Here is a 14,269-nt window from a genome sequence, read left to right as displayed (position 1 = left end):
TGCTGCAAATGGTGATTGTGCTGTTTCCACAGGTTGCCCACCCCAGCTATCGTTATTGTTTGGACTTTTTTAGATGATTGCCCATCTTCCCTTGAAATGTTTAGTACGACAATTCGAACTGGTTGTCCACCACTACAATAAATGTTTTAGGACAATTTGAACTTGTTGCCCACCACACCACTGTGGATGGTGGTCAGACAATGTGAACTGCTGGTCCACAACTGCTGCACATGGTAGTTGGGCTATTTGAAGTGATTGCCCACAACTTTTCTAGGTGTTGGCTGGCCAAGTTGATCCTAATGGCCATCACTTCTCTAGGTATTGGTTAGACATTTTTTTCTGATTGCTCACCATGGTTGTAGATGTTTATTGGACAATTGGAACTGGTGGCCCACCACCTCTTTAGATGATGATCAGACAGTCTGAACTTGTAGGCCAACCTTGCTGTGTATGGTAGCTGCACAATTTAAACTGTTTGCTCAGCACAGATATAAGCAATGATCAGACAGCCTCTACTGACTCTCAGGTGTAGCACCCTCTAGATACAGTAGGTTGCTAGGAAAGCTAGGTTAATGTACTTCTTTTTGGCTCCACTGTAATCAGTGGAGCAGCTTGTGCTTGCTTGGGCTGTTCTGGACTCCACCGTTGGTTGTAGGTTTGATTGTTTCCACCTGCTTTCTGTTTGCAGAATGTAGCAGGTTGGAAAGGCAAATCACCAACCTGAATATTTATGTTGTCTCAGCCAATCCCTGAGGGAGAGTGTCCAGAAGGTGGCTATGGGAGTCAATAAATAGTGTGGGGTTTGGAGCTGCCTGTTTTTGTCCAGGAGGAGAAGTTCCTAGCCTGAAGGGCTGCTGCCCTTTTAGGGCCCTTTCACACTGGGGCGGGGGCGGAGTCGGTGGTAAAGCGCCGCTAATGTCCTCGGTATTCGCCCGCTAGCGGGGCGGTTTTACCCCCCGCTAGTGGTCGAGAAAGGGTTAAAAACCACCGCAAAGCGCCTCTACAGAGGCGCTTTGCCAGCGGTATAGCCGCGCTGTCCCATTGATTTCAATGGGCAGGAGCGGTGAAGGAGCGGTATACACTCCGCTCCTTCACCGCTCCGAAGATGCTGCTAGCAGGACTTTTTTTCCCGTCCTGCTAGCGCAGCGATCCAGTGTGAAAGCCCTCGGGGCTTTCACACTGGAATCAAAGCAGCGGCACTTTCGGTCGGTTTGCAGGCGCTATTATTAGCGCAATAGCGCCTGCAAACCGCCCCGGTGTGAAAGGGCCCTTAGGCAGTCCAGCTGAAATTCTACTCATGCTCATCAAGGCCCCAACTGTTTTAAAGCTGAGGTTCTGTTTACTTAGACTCTCTGAAACTAAGCATAGCACTTGAAGGCTGTCAGGGTGGTTGCTGGGTGTCCTGTAGACATGAGATTGTCTCATTATCCAGATAAAAAATGGATTATAAGATTGTCATCTAATGTCTTGTGTTTGTTAAATGCATTTCTGTATCTTTTTGCCAAAGTGGAGACAACAGACTGGTACTGACAGAAGGATGTGCCTCAGCCAGATACTTAACGACATCATGATCACTGATATGATGTAAGAATGTTTCCTACATACACACTAGATAACGAATGTCACACATCCCTGACATAGAGTTATTTATTTATTTATTTATTTACACTTTTAAAAATAGTCTTATGTAAGCTGCTGTCACAAAGTTAAAAATGACTCTAGGATCAAAGTACCTTGAGAACTATGTTGTGTTACACTAACAGTCGTGAACGGAGCTCCATAAAAGTAATTCTCTTCAAGAGAAAAAAAACCATTGGGTTATATTATCCTCGTTTATGAATTCCAGTGAACTGCTAGACAAATAAACAAACCGATCATATCACACAACAAGGAAGGGAATCATGTGGCCACACAGGACCGCACGGCAGTGTGTGTGAGAGCCAAATGGGAAACTTGGAAGATAAACATTTCCGCGCACAATGTACAGTGGGGACGGAAAGTATTCAGACCCCCTTAAATTTTTCACTCTTTGTTATATTGCAGCCATTTGCTAAAATCATTTAAGTTCATTTCCTCATTAATGTACACACAGCACCCCATATTGACAGAAAAACACAGAATTGTTGACATTTTTGCAGATTTATTAAAAAAGAAAAATTAAAATATCACATGGTCCTAAGTATTCAGACCCTTTGCTCAGTATTTAGTAGAAGCACCCTTTTGATCTAATACAGCCATGAGTCTTTTTTGGGAGAGATGCAACAACTTTTTCACACCTGGATTTGGGGATCCTCTGCCATTCCTCCTTGCAGATCCTCTCCAGTTCTGTCAGGTTGGATGGTAAACGTTGGTGGACAGCCATTTTTAGGTCTCTCCAGAGCTGCTCAATTGGGTTTAAGTCAGGGCTCTGGCTGGGCCATTCAAGAACAGTCACAGAGTTGTGAAGCCATTCCTTCGTTATTTTAGCTGTGTGCTTAGGGTCATTGTCTTGTTGGAAGGTAAACCTTCGCCCCAGTCTGAGGTCCTGAGCACTCTGGAGAAGGTTTTCATCCAGGATATCCCTGTACTTGGCTGCATTCATCTTTACCTCGATTGCAACCAGTCGTTCTGTCCCTGCAGGTGAAAAACACTCCCACAGTATGATGCTGCCACCATCATGCTTCACTGTTGGGACTGTATTGGACAGGTGATGAGCAGTGCCTGGTTTTCTCCACACATACCACTTAGAATTAAGGCCAAAAAGGTCATCTCATTAGACCAGAGAATCTTATTTCTCACCATCTTGGAGTCCTTCAGGTGTTTTTTTTAGCAAACTACATGCAGGCTTTCATGTGTCTTGCACTGAGGAGAGGCTTCCGTCGGCCACTCTGCCATAAAGCCCCGACTGGTGGAGGGCTGCAGTGATGGTTGACTTTCTACAACTTTCTTCCATCTCCCGACTTCATCTCTGGAGCTCAGCCACAGTGATCTTTGGGTTCTTCTTTACCTCTCAAGGATGATCAGAAGAAATGGACAGCACCTGAGTTAAATATATGAATGTCACAGCAAAGGGTCTGAATACTTAGGACCATGTGATATTTCAGTTTATCTTTTTTAATAAATCTGCAAAAATGTCAACAATTCTGTGTTTTTCTGTCAATATGGGTGCTGTGTGTACATTAATGAGGAAAAAAATGAACTTAAATGATTTTAGCAAAATGGCTGCAATATAACAAAGAGTGAAAAATTTAAGGGGGTCTGAATACTTTCCATTCCCACTGTAATTCAGCATGAAAAATGGAACATTCTCTAAGCATTATAATATTGGTATGTTAAAAAAATGTGATTAGTTTACAGATTAGAAAGAAATTGTCTGGGGGGTTGCAACCAATTAAGTTAGAGTGTAGGTTAAAGATGGAAAAGAATGATCTGATGGGTTGTACATGGCGTCTGATGGTATGAAAGTATGAGAAGTAAAGATTCACCCCAGAAGTCGAGGATCGGGGCCACTCTATGCAAAACGAACTGGACAGTGGAGGTAAGTATGACATGTTTGTTATTTTTTTTTTTTAAAAGAGGGTTTACAACCCCTTTAAGAGGGGACTTTGATGTGAAGGAGGGACTCTAATAAGTAAAAGGGAGGCTCTGATGTGAAAGGGGGCCAATATTGACCTTACATGGTCATGTGGCCGTATTTTGTCAATGATGTCACTAGTCTCCCCACTCCTTTGTATCAGGATAGCTGCAGCTGATTTTCCTGGCAATGGCAGCTTCCTTCTGGGTTCAGACTGAATCCAAGCTCATCCTTAGTGACAAAGAAACAACACAGGAACACAATTGAGAGGCTCCCTGAGATGAGCCACCATCACATTAAATACAGACACAATCTCTCTCTGTCACAGTAGGGTTGCCACCTGTCCGGGATTCACCCAGACAGTCCGGGTTTGGAATAATGTGTCTGGGTTTCAGTCTCTCTGAAACCCAGACACACTATTCTGACTGGGCTGTGGCTCCCCAAGTAACTGAGATAGTCACACAAAAATCTGTTGCCATCTGAGAGCTGCAGGCTGCTGTCTGGGGGCAGGTTTGGCATCAATGGGGCACTGGGGAGGGGGGGGGGAGCGATGATGTCAGCAAGAGCAGTTTTGCCACATCCAATGTTTGCCGCAGCATACTGCATTACCACTATCCTTGGGGTCTTTTATCCTATAGTGTATACTATGAAAAATTTGCCCTGTGCCGCTAAAGTGTTCAGGTTTGTTGTGAAGAAAAGGTGGCAACCCTATGTCACAGCCTGACAAATGGCAGGATCACAAAGTATTCTTTGTATAAAAAGCTGCAGATTTTTTAAATTATTTAACATGTTACAGCTTAGATGAGATTTTAATGATTAGACTTATCTACAATTTTTGGCAGACATTTCACTGAAGTCAATGTGATGCTAATGAGATAACTGTTAACAATCACTTACAGCTCTCAGTAGCAAAGAGACGTAATCGCCTGTGTGTGGCCCTAGCCTAAAGTACGGCACCTTTGAGACAGTGGATCACTTTAAAGTGGAACTAAATTCTCCCAATCAACAAAAAAGAGAAGCCCCCCCCCCCCCCCGTAGCTGCTGACTTTTACTATTAGGGCACTTACAGTACCTGTCCAGGCATCAAGCGGTGGTCCTGACCCGGTGTCCCCCATTTATCTGTCTCGCGTGTGTACATACAAACGCGAGGGACAGATCTGTCTCGCGTGTGTATCTCTCTCTTTTTCCTCCCTCCCTCCGTTGGTTGTTGTTGAGAGAGATATCCCCTAAACGTGGGCCGTTTAGGAAAATTTTACTGTACACTGTGCTGATGATGTAATCGGCGCATGTGCTGTGAAGAAACGGCCCCTCCCTTGCAAGTGCCGTCACGTCACATGACTCCGGCCAGTCACAGAGCCGAAGTCTGCAGCCCTGGAAAGAAGATGGGTGAAGATGGATGCGACCACCAGCAGGGACAGCTTCATTTGCAGGTAAGTGCCACATAATGGGCTATAGCATAGCTGCAGGCTGCTGTCTGGGGGCAGGTTTGCGATGCATACTAGCCCATTATGCTTTTACTTTGCAGGGAAAAAAGAAAAAGTAAAACTCATCAGGGTTAACTTCCTCTTTAACAGCTGGTTTCTTACTACGCATGTGTGAATCGAGCTATGCTTTGTGAATGGGCCGGCTGCAGGGGGAAGGAGGGGGGCTGAACTTCTGGCTCAGTTCACTGGGGGGGGGGGGGGGGGGGAGCCAGAGTTTCAGCCCCTCCTCCTTCCTTTCGCAGCCGGCCCATTCACAAAGCTCAGCGCGATTCGCGCATGCGCGGTAGGAAACCAGCTCTGCCGGTTTCCCTTAGCCAAGATGGTGACGCCAGCACCCAAGAGCCGATTCAGTCAAAACCAGGTACCCGCTTCTCCCTCCCCCCAAAAGGTGGTAATTGTGGCAGCAGAGGAGGGGAGGAGACAGACAAGCGGAGCGTCTCCTTTTGGGTGAAGCTCTGCTTTAACTATTGTTATCCTTATGCTGCTAGCATTAGCAAATAGATAGGAAAAATATATTACATTTACTTGTCTTAACCCTTTTTTTTTTTTTTTTTTTTTTTTTACATTTCTTCAGTTGCTTCTTGCTTTTTGGCCTAGGGGTCTTCCAAGCTAAGCACACCCTCCTGCCTGCATGCCTGAGCTAAGGGCAAATGGATTCCAGGAAGTAAATGCTACATGAATCATCCGCCCTTTCTCAAGATGGCTAAAAATGGTGGAGGGGGGGGGGGTGTGTTCTTAACAACATAAAGCATGGAGACATGGATGGATGAGGGAGTTTACTTTGAATATTAAAAATGAGTTAACTTGCATTTCCAGTTTGCGGTGCTCTGACGAAGTTTAGTTTGTGTTTAACATAACAGTTAATCTAATAAATTGCAACATGATTTGAAATCATGTGAAATTTATAATCTCTGGTTTGATTATAAGTGAATAGCAATGAGCAAAAGGTTAACTGATAAAAAAGAGAAGAAAAAAAAAATCTTTGCAAAGGGCAATAAAAGGATTTCAAAAGTAAGGTGTTCATTTAATCTGCTGCAAAGGTTGACGCATGGAGGTCTTGGAGTGCATATCTGAAATGCCAATACAACAACATAATGATTTTGCATACAATGGACAATTGGTCTGGCAGTGCCAGGTAGGATGCCATAGACCCGAATTGCTGAGATGCCAGACAGGTATTCTGAAACTAAACACACGGAAAAACCCTGACTAAACAATGCCAAAAATGCCAAGGATGTCTCTGCATTACTGATTCCAAGATCATAAAAATAAAATACCCCCCCGAGAACAGTTTGTTCTGGGTATGAAATCAAGCATCATAATAAAAACATGTTTGTTAAAGAGCCACTGCAGGCAACAAGAACAATCAACTTATTGCTATGCAGGAAATCCTGCAACTGTGATAAAATCAGAAGGTTCCGCCAGTTTAGTTTAAATCCAGTTTATTTTAATTCAGTTATGTACTCATTAAAATGAATAGTAGGATTTGTACATAGAACTAGTGTACATTCTTGAATTTCTTAATATGGGTCTCCTCTAATCCTCTGCAAAACAGATATCAGATAAGAATAGGGTAGGACTGCATTCTATCAATCAATTAATCAATCAATCAATAAACAAATCAGTGCTCCATTGCGTCATACAGTGCAATCAGTGAAATGCTGTAAATTTGGAACTTAGGGGTATTGAATGCATACTAAGTATTATGTATATGTTTTTCTGCACTACTTTCATGTATTTGTCATGTGTTGGATTGAACTGCATCGGGTTATTATTGATCTGTAGTATGCTGACATTTAGTGGTGGTTTTGGGTCAATACAACGTGTTTACTGTGTGATTTTTGGTTTCTCCCTCTGTCCTCCCCTCCTGTTTAGTGCTAATTAGTTCTAAGTAGACCCTTCACACTTCTTCCATGTTCCCTTAACCAGTATTAGCACTTTGCAGGGCTTAGCAAACTCATTGGAGTTGATTTACTAAAGGCAGATAAACTGTGCACTTTGTATGTGCAGCTGCACTCATTTCCCCCCAGAGAATGTGGTGATGCTTCACTTTGTAAAGAATACCCAATCAGGTGCAAAAAAAAAAAAAAAAAATCCAGCATTTTTGCTTGCATATGATTGGACGATGGGAATCAGCAGAGCGTCACCCCATTCACTAAGCTCTGGGGAAAATGAGTGCAACTCCATTGCAGAGCGCAAAGTCTATTTGTCTTTAGTAAATCAACCCCTTTGTTATCTTACACGTAAAATGACAAGAAAAAAACATCTTTTGTACTGAAACTATCTGAAATTAATCTGTGCTGGGTTCAACTTCTGTGTCTTAATGAAGAGTTAAAGTTTTACTAAACCCACAACAGTAAAATCAGTCTGTATATGCATCATAGCATGCTTGTTATACTCACTGTGGAACTTAAGAGGTTAATCCTTTGCATTGTGTAAAAAACGCTGTTTTATCATGTATGCACAGATCCTCCCGTCTTGCACTGTCTATCTGAGAAAGGCCAGCTAGCACAGGCAGGGTAGCGCCGACCTGCACATGCTCAGTTGTGTCTTTTATGCTGGAGAGAAGATTTACTTGTTCTCAGAGTTAGCCAGGTCACATGATATTGACATCACACATGTGGGCGTGTATACAGGCAGTAGTGAAAATCTCCTCCTTCCTGAACTCTCAGCACTGGACAAACTGTGCAGTTTATCATGTAACTGTGGCATACAGATCATCCAAAAATGTATATAGTGGCAGTATTTTAATGTAAAAAGAAGATTTATAAGCTGTGGGCACTTTGGGAGGGGGGGGTGAACTATTTTCATATTACTGGGTTTAGTAACACTTTAAGCTGGCCGTAGACAGAGCAATATTCTTTCCTGCAACCCAAAGAAAATCGCTTGATTCTTACCATTAACACAGTCAGTGTTGATGGGGGAATTCCTCCCGCTGAGCTATTGGGGCTGACGTAATAAAACTGGAGAGTGCAAAATCTGGTGTAGCTGTGCATGGTAGCCAATCAGCTTCCACCTTCAGCTCCTTCAATTAAGCTTTCTTGAAAAAACATGGAAGCTGATTGGTTTCTTTGTAGCGATGCACCAAATTTTGCACTCTCCAGTTTTAGTAAATCAATCCCATTATGTTCTCCTGGCAGGTGGGCGGGAGAAGCTGTTTCTGCCAGAAAAACAGCCTCCTCATACATGGTTCAAACCTTGTCCGGTCCCTGCTGAACCAGCTGAGATTTGTACTGTCTATGACTGGCATTAAAGTGGAAAAAAAACCCCTCCTATCATTTTCAGCCAAGAAAGCTGCCATATTGGCCTCTGTTTCATCTTCAGCTGCCATGATGCTGCACATGTGATCAGTTATGACACCGGCCATTGGATGGTTTGACAGTTTATTTGAGAGCACAAACAATGCGACAGTTACATTTCCGTCATATGGAATGTAACTGTTTTTTTAAACAGGTAAATCAATGGATTTAAGCTGCCTGTGGATTATGCCAAGTCAGCAGGTGACAGTGTTACACTTCTAGAAATGTATCACCTCAGTGGTCTGGACAAGTTCAGGACGCAGGAGTCTATACATTATGAATACAAGCTGACCATTGTAAGCACTCTCGACAGTGTAATATGGTTTGGCCCAACCCTGTAACTGTGACTTTTGCTAGGTATTAAAGGACATGGAAAAATAATATGTATCATAACAGGAGTAACAGGTATTAAAATTATGTTACAGGGAGGACTCGGGAAAACAAAAATTGTGTGTTAATGGTACTGACAGACTGCAACAGACAATATCATATATGTAACTTTTTTATTTTGCTCATAGTTACACTTTAAATTTTAATCTGCTTATATTTTGCCTTCTCTGGTTCCCTCCCTCCCCCTTCATCAACTTGGCAATAATTAAAAAAAAAATAAAACCTTAGGGTCTCTGAGGTCAAAAGTAGGGTCTCCACATTGGAGGACTCTACTCAATCAGAATCTAAAGAGCTGCAGGTCACATGGTTGCAGGAAGAGGCTATTGACACCGAAAACCATCATAGACGGAACAATATTCTTATTTTAGGTTTACCTGAAAGAGCTGAGTGGATTAAACTCACATAATTTGCTGAGAAATTATTAGCTACCGTATTGGACATGGATAATGTGCCACCTAGCTTTGTGGTGGAGCAAGCACATAGAGTCCCACTAATACCACCCAAACCTGGACTTACGACTACTGAATTCCCGTGATAGAGATAGGATCCTGGCTGCTGATAGGGCTAAACCAGATATAACCTTTGAAAACACCAAGTTATTATTTTTTCCAGACTACTCTCAAGAAGTTCAGCAACGCCGCAAGTCTTATACAGAGATCCGCAAGAGACTTCGAGAAAAAAGCATAAAGTTTAGTCTACTGTTCCCAAGTAGATTGTGAATTATAGATGGCGGTCACACTTTTTTTTTTGATACCCCTGGCTGCTGCTTCCACTTGGTTGGATGCACACTAAGAACTATTATTCTTTATTAGGAGCCTTAACAAGTATCTCCTCAGACTTTACTGGGCTACTCCTGGTACCCTTGGTACCAACTACAGCCCCTTCCTCCTGCCCCAGAATATAGATCTGGGGTGGTAGGAGGAAAGCTGTTTGTGGGGCCATACCTCCCCTCCCCGCCTTTTTTTTCCTTTTCTTTTTTTTTCTTCTATATAGGACAAGTAGATAATAGTTGCCCATTTTGGTACGTTTTGGGATAAGGCCTTCTCCACGTCTCCTTGTTTTTGCTTTTTTTGGATGACATCGGAGAAAGGCAGGGAGGGCGTATCAAAGCCATGAGGTGTGTTTTTGTTGATTGTTTGTGTTTGTTGGTTACTTATACCCACTGTGTCTTTTCTACTTATACAAAATTTGTTTATTCAAATGTTTGCTGCTTTTAAGATCCATTATTTTGCAATGCCATCTATTATTTAAGCATTATGTTTTTTACTTCGTAGATGACATCACGTGACCAGGAAGTTTTTTCTATCTTGTCATGGAATGTCCATGGCCTAAGTTTAAAATTTAAAAGTGCTCAGTTATTTAGATATTTGAAAACATATTCTCCACATATAGTGCTACTTCAAGAAACCCATGTTATGGGCAGTAAGCTTTTAGCACTTAAGAAACCTTGGGTGCAAAAGGCTTATCATGCTACATATTCTACGTTCTCTAGAGGGGTCTCGATGTTGATTAGTAAATCTTTACCATGTATGGTGGAAGATGTATTTTCAGACCCTCAAGGTAAATATGTTTTGGCTTTGTTTCTCCTGTGGGGCCAGAGATATTTAGTTGTCAGTGTGTATGTCCCGCCTCCTTTTTCAGTCTCTCAGAAAAAATCTCTTTGTATGGTCCAGCTAAGTTACTGATAATGGGAGATTTCAACGTTATACTTGACCCTGGTTTGGATAGACCAATTCCTCCTAAATATTTTTCCAGAGAGCTCTCGATCTGGGCCCAGACAGTAGGTCTGGTAGAGTCTTGACGATGGAAAAACCCATTAACTAGATCATATTCTTGTTTTTCAAACTCGTATAAGACTGCCTCCCATATAGATCTAGCTTTTGTTGATTTGGCTATTTTAGCAGATATGGTAGATGTTAAATATTTGCCTAGTGGGTTATCTAAACATGCTCCGTTAATGCTCACACTTCTTCTTCATCATTTTCGAGATCCAGCCCAGTGGAGATTGGGAACCCACTGGATTTCATATTTAGATGTGGTTAATAAAATTCCACCCCTTCTAACAGAGTACTGGGAATTTAGTGCAGGGTCTTCCACTCCAGCAATAACGTGGGATGCTTTTAAGGCCTATACTAGAGGACAATATATATCCGTTATTAAAGCGGTTAATAGGACCCAACGAGCAAACAGTGATCTTTTTCAGGCCACAGTTGATGAAAAAATAGCCCAATATGCTGCAGATCCTTCAGAGGCTAATTTCAATGCTTTACTCCATGGCAAACTGGCCTTTCATTTGTATATGGCTGAGATTACGAAGAGGGATCTATATAAAAATAGGCAGAAGTCTTTCCAGCAGGGGGATTGTAATGGCCATTTTCTGGCCATGATGGATAAATGTGAACAGCCTAGTATTCCGATTACAGAAATACATACCCCCTCAGGAGATATGGTTTCTACACAGCCTAAGATTCTTGATATTTTTCGTCAGTTCTATCAGACATTATATACATCCCAGTTGACTCCTGATTTCCAGCCAACAGAGTTAGCAGCTTGGCTGGACTCAGTAGCATTGGCTTGGTTATCAGATAAAGAGAGGGAGGCATTAGTAAGTCCTATAACATCGAAAGAAGTCCTTTCGACCATTGGTTCCTTTCCCATGGGGAAGTCACCGTTATTGCTCCTTTATTGGCAACACTTTTCTCTAAATGTCTAAAAGAGGGAGCTTTGCCGGACTCAATGATCCATGCCCATATAGTCTTAATTTATAAGCCCCCAAAAGATCCATCCTCTTGTGCCTCATATAGGCCTATTGCTCTCTTGAATGTACAGTATCTCACAAAAGTGAGTACACCCCTCATATTTTTGTAAATATTTTATTATAACTTTTCATTTGACAACACTGAAGAAATTACACTTTGCTACAATGTAAAGTAGTGAGTGTACAGCTTGTATAACAAGAAAAGTGAGTACATCCCTAAGTGAAAATGTCCAAATTGGGCCCAAAGTGTCAATATTTTGTGTGGCCACCATTATTTTCCAGCACTGCCTTAACCCTTTTGGGCATGGAGTGCACCACAGTGTCACAGGTTGCCATTGGAGTCCTCTTCCACTCCTCCATGATGACATCACGGAGCTGGTGGATGTTAGAGACCTTACACTCCTTTCGTTTGAGGATGCCCCACAGATGCTCAATAAGATTTAGGTCTGGAGACATGCTTGTCCAGTCCATTACCTTTACCCTCAGCTTCTTTAGCAAGGCAGTGGTCGTCTTGGAGGTGTGTTTGGGGTCGTTAACATGTTGGAATACTGCCCTGTGGCCCGGTCTCCGAAGGGAGGGGATCATGCTCTGCTTCAGTATGTCACAGTACATGTTGGCATTCATGGTTCCCTCAATGAACTGTAGCTCCCCAGTGCCGGCAGCACTCGTACTGCCCTAAACCATGACACTCCCACCACTATGGTTGACTGTAGGCAAGACACACTTGTCTTTGTACTCCTCACCTGGTTGCCGCCACACACGCTTGACACCATCTGAACCAAATAAGTTTATCTTGGTCTCATCAGACTACAGGACATGGCTCCAGTAATCCATGACCTTAGTCTGCTTGTCTTCAGCAAACTGTTTGTGGGCTTTCTTGTGCATCATCTTTAGAAGAGGCTTCCTTCTGGGATGACAGCCATGCAGGCCAATTTGATGTAGTGTGTGGTATATGGTCTGAGCACTGACAGGCTGACACCCCAGCCCTTCAACCTCTACAGCAATGCTGGCAGCACTCATACTTCTAGTTCCCAAAGACAACCTCTGGATATGACGCTGAGCACATGCACTCAACTTCTTTGGTTGACCATGGCGAGGCCTGTTCTGAGTGGAATCTGTCCTGTTAAACTGCTATATGGTCTTGGCCACCGTGCTGCAGCTCAGTTTCAGGGTCTTGACAATCTTCTTCTTATTATTATTATACAGGATTTATATAGCGCCGACAGTTTACGCAGCGCTTTACAACATTAGAGCAGACAGTACAAGTACAATACAATTCAATACAGGAGGAATCAGAGGGCCCTGCTCGTTAGAGCTGGGCCAGGCCATCTTTATGTAGAGCAACAATTCTTTTTTTCAGGTCCTCCGAGAGTTATTTGCCATGAGGTGCCATATTGAACTTCCAGCGACCAGTATGAGAGAGTGAGAGCGATAACATCAAATTTACACACCTGCTCCCCATTCACACCTGAGACCTTGTAACACTAATGAGTCACATGTCACCAGGGAGGAAAAATGGCTAATTGGGCCCAATTTGGACATTTTCACTTAGGGGTGTACTCACTTTTGTTGCCAGCGGTTTAGACAATAATGGCTGTGTGTTGAGTTATTTTGAGGGGACAGCAAATTTATACTGTTATACAAACTGTACACTCACTACTTTACATTGTAGCAAAGTGTAATTTCTTCAGTGTTGTCACATGAATAGATATAATAAAATATTTACAAAAATGTTGGAGGTGTACTCACTTTTGTGAGATACTGTAGCTTTCAAGATTCTGACCAAACTTATTTCCCTGCGATTACAACCTATGATGTCTAGCATTATTGATCCAGACCATACAGGGTTCATGGCCGGTAGAGCGACTGATGTGAATCTGCGAACATTATATACTAATATCCATGCTTCACATCCTAATATAGGCTCTAGGGTGGTTGCCTCTTTAGATATAGAGAAGGCTTTTGACAATGGCCCTTTCTGTGGGAAGTGCTCTGCAGAATGGGCTTTCCACGATATTTATAAAATGGTTACACGTCCTGTATAGACATCCCACAGCTGCAGTGAAAATGGGCGGAGGATTGTCAGCTTCATTTTCGTTATTTAGGGGAACTCAGCAGGGTTGCCCTCTGTCTCCAACCCTCTTCGCTATTACTATGGAACCTATGGCGGAAGCTCTTCGAACTTCACCCAATATTAGGGGGTTGCGGATTGGTTGGTTGGAGGAAAGGGTAGCACTGTATGCAGATGATCTTTTATTATTTTTGAATGATGCTGGACCCTCTCTTCAAAGAGCTTTACAGATATTTGATTCTTTTTCAACAGTCACTGGGCTGAATGTAAATTTGGCTAAGTCCTTGTTGTTCCCAATAGATACTGAGGCCCGTAGTATGGCTTCAAATGATATTCCGTTGCAGTGGGTGGAGAACTTCAAGTACTTAGGAGTAATAATCTCTTGCCAAGCCTCTGAATTTATTTCCTTGAATTTGACTCAGATTCTAGGAGATATTGGGTTAAAGCTGAAAGAGTGGAAGTCTCTACCATTATCCTTATTGGGACGCATTAACCTTTTAAAAATGAAAATTATACCAAAACTTATGTACCTATTTAGACACTCTCCTCAGTGGCTCTCTTGTTCCTTTTTTACAAGATTAAATCAACTTTTTCATCCTTTATATGGGGATCAGCGAACTCCAGATATAAATTAACCACCCTGATGTGTCCTTGTGATCAGGATGGTTTAGCATTTCTGGATCTACATAAATATTTTTTAGCCACTCAGCTGGT

General features: G+C 42.5%; 1 long non-coding RNA gene across 1 annotated transcript in view; it reads left to right on the top strand.

Annotated features, from left to right (window-relative positions):
- LOC141141604 (uncharacterized) overlaps window positions 1–14,269 on the top strand; it is a 184,210-nt gene that overhangs the window by 50,461 nt on the left and 119,480 nt on the right. The window lies entirely within an intron of this gene.

Source organism: Aquarana catesbeiana, linkage group LG04 (genome assembly GCF_042186555.1).
Source record: "Aquarana catesbeiana isolate 2022-GZ linkage group LG04, ASM4218655v1, whole genome shotgun sequence".
Lineage (NCBI taxonomy): Eukaryota > Metazoa > Chordata > Amphibia > Anura > Ranidae > Aquarana > Aquarana catesbeiana.
Note: the sequence above shows the minus strand (reverse complement) of the source record. Positions and strands in the feature narration are given on the sequence as shown.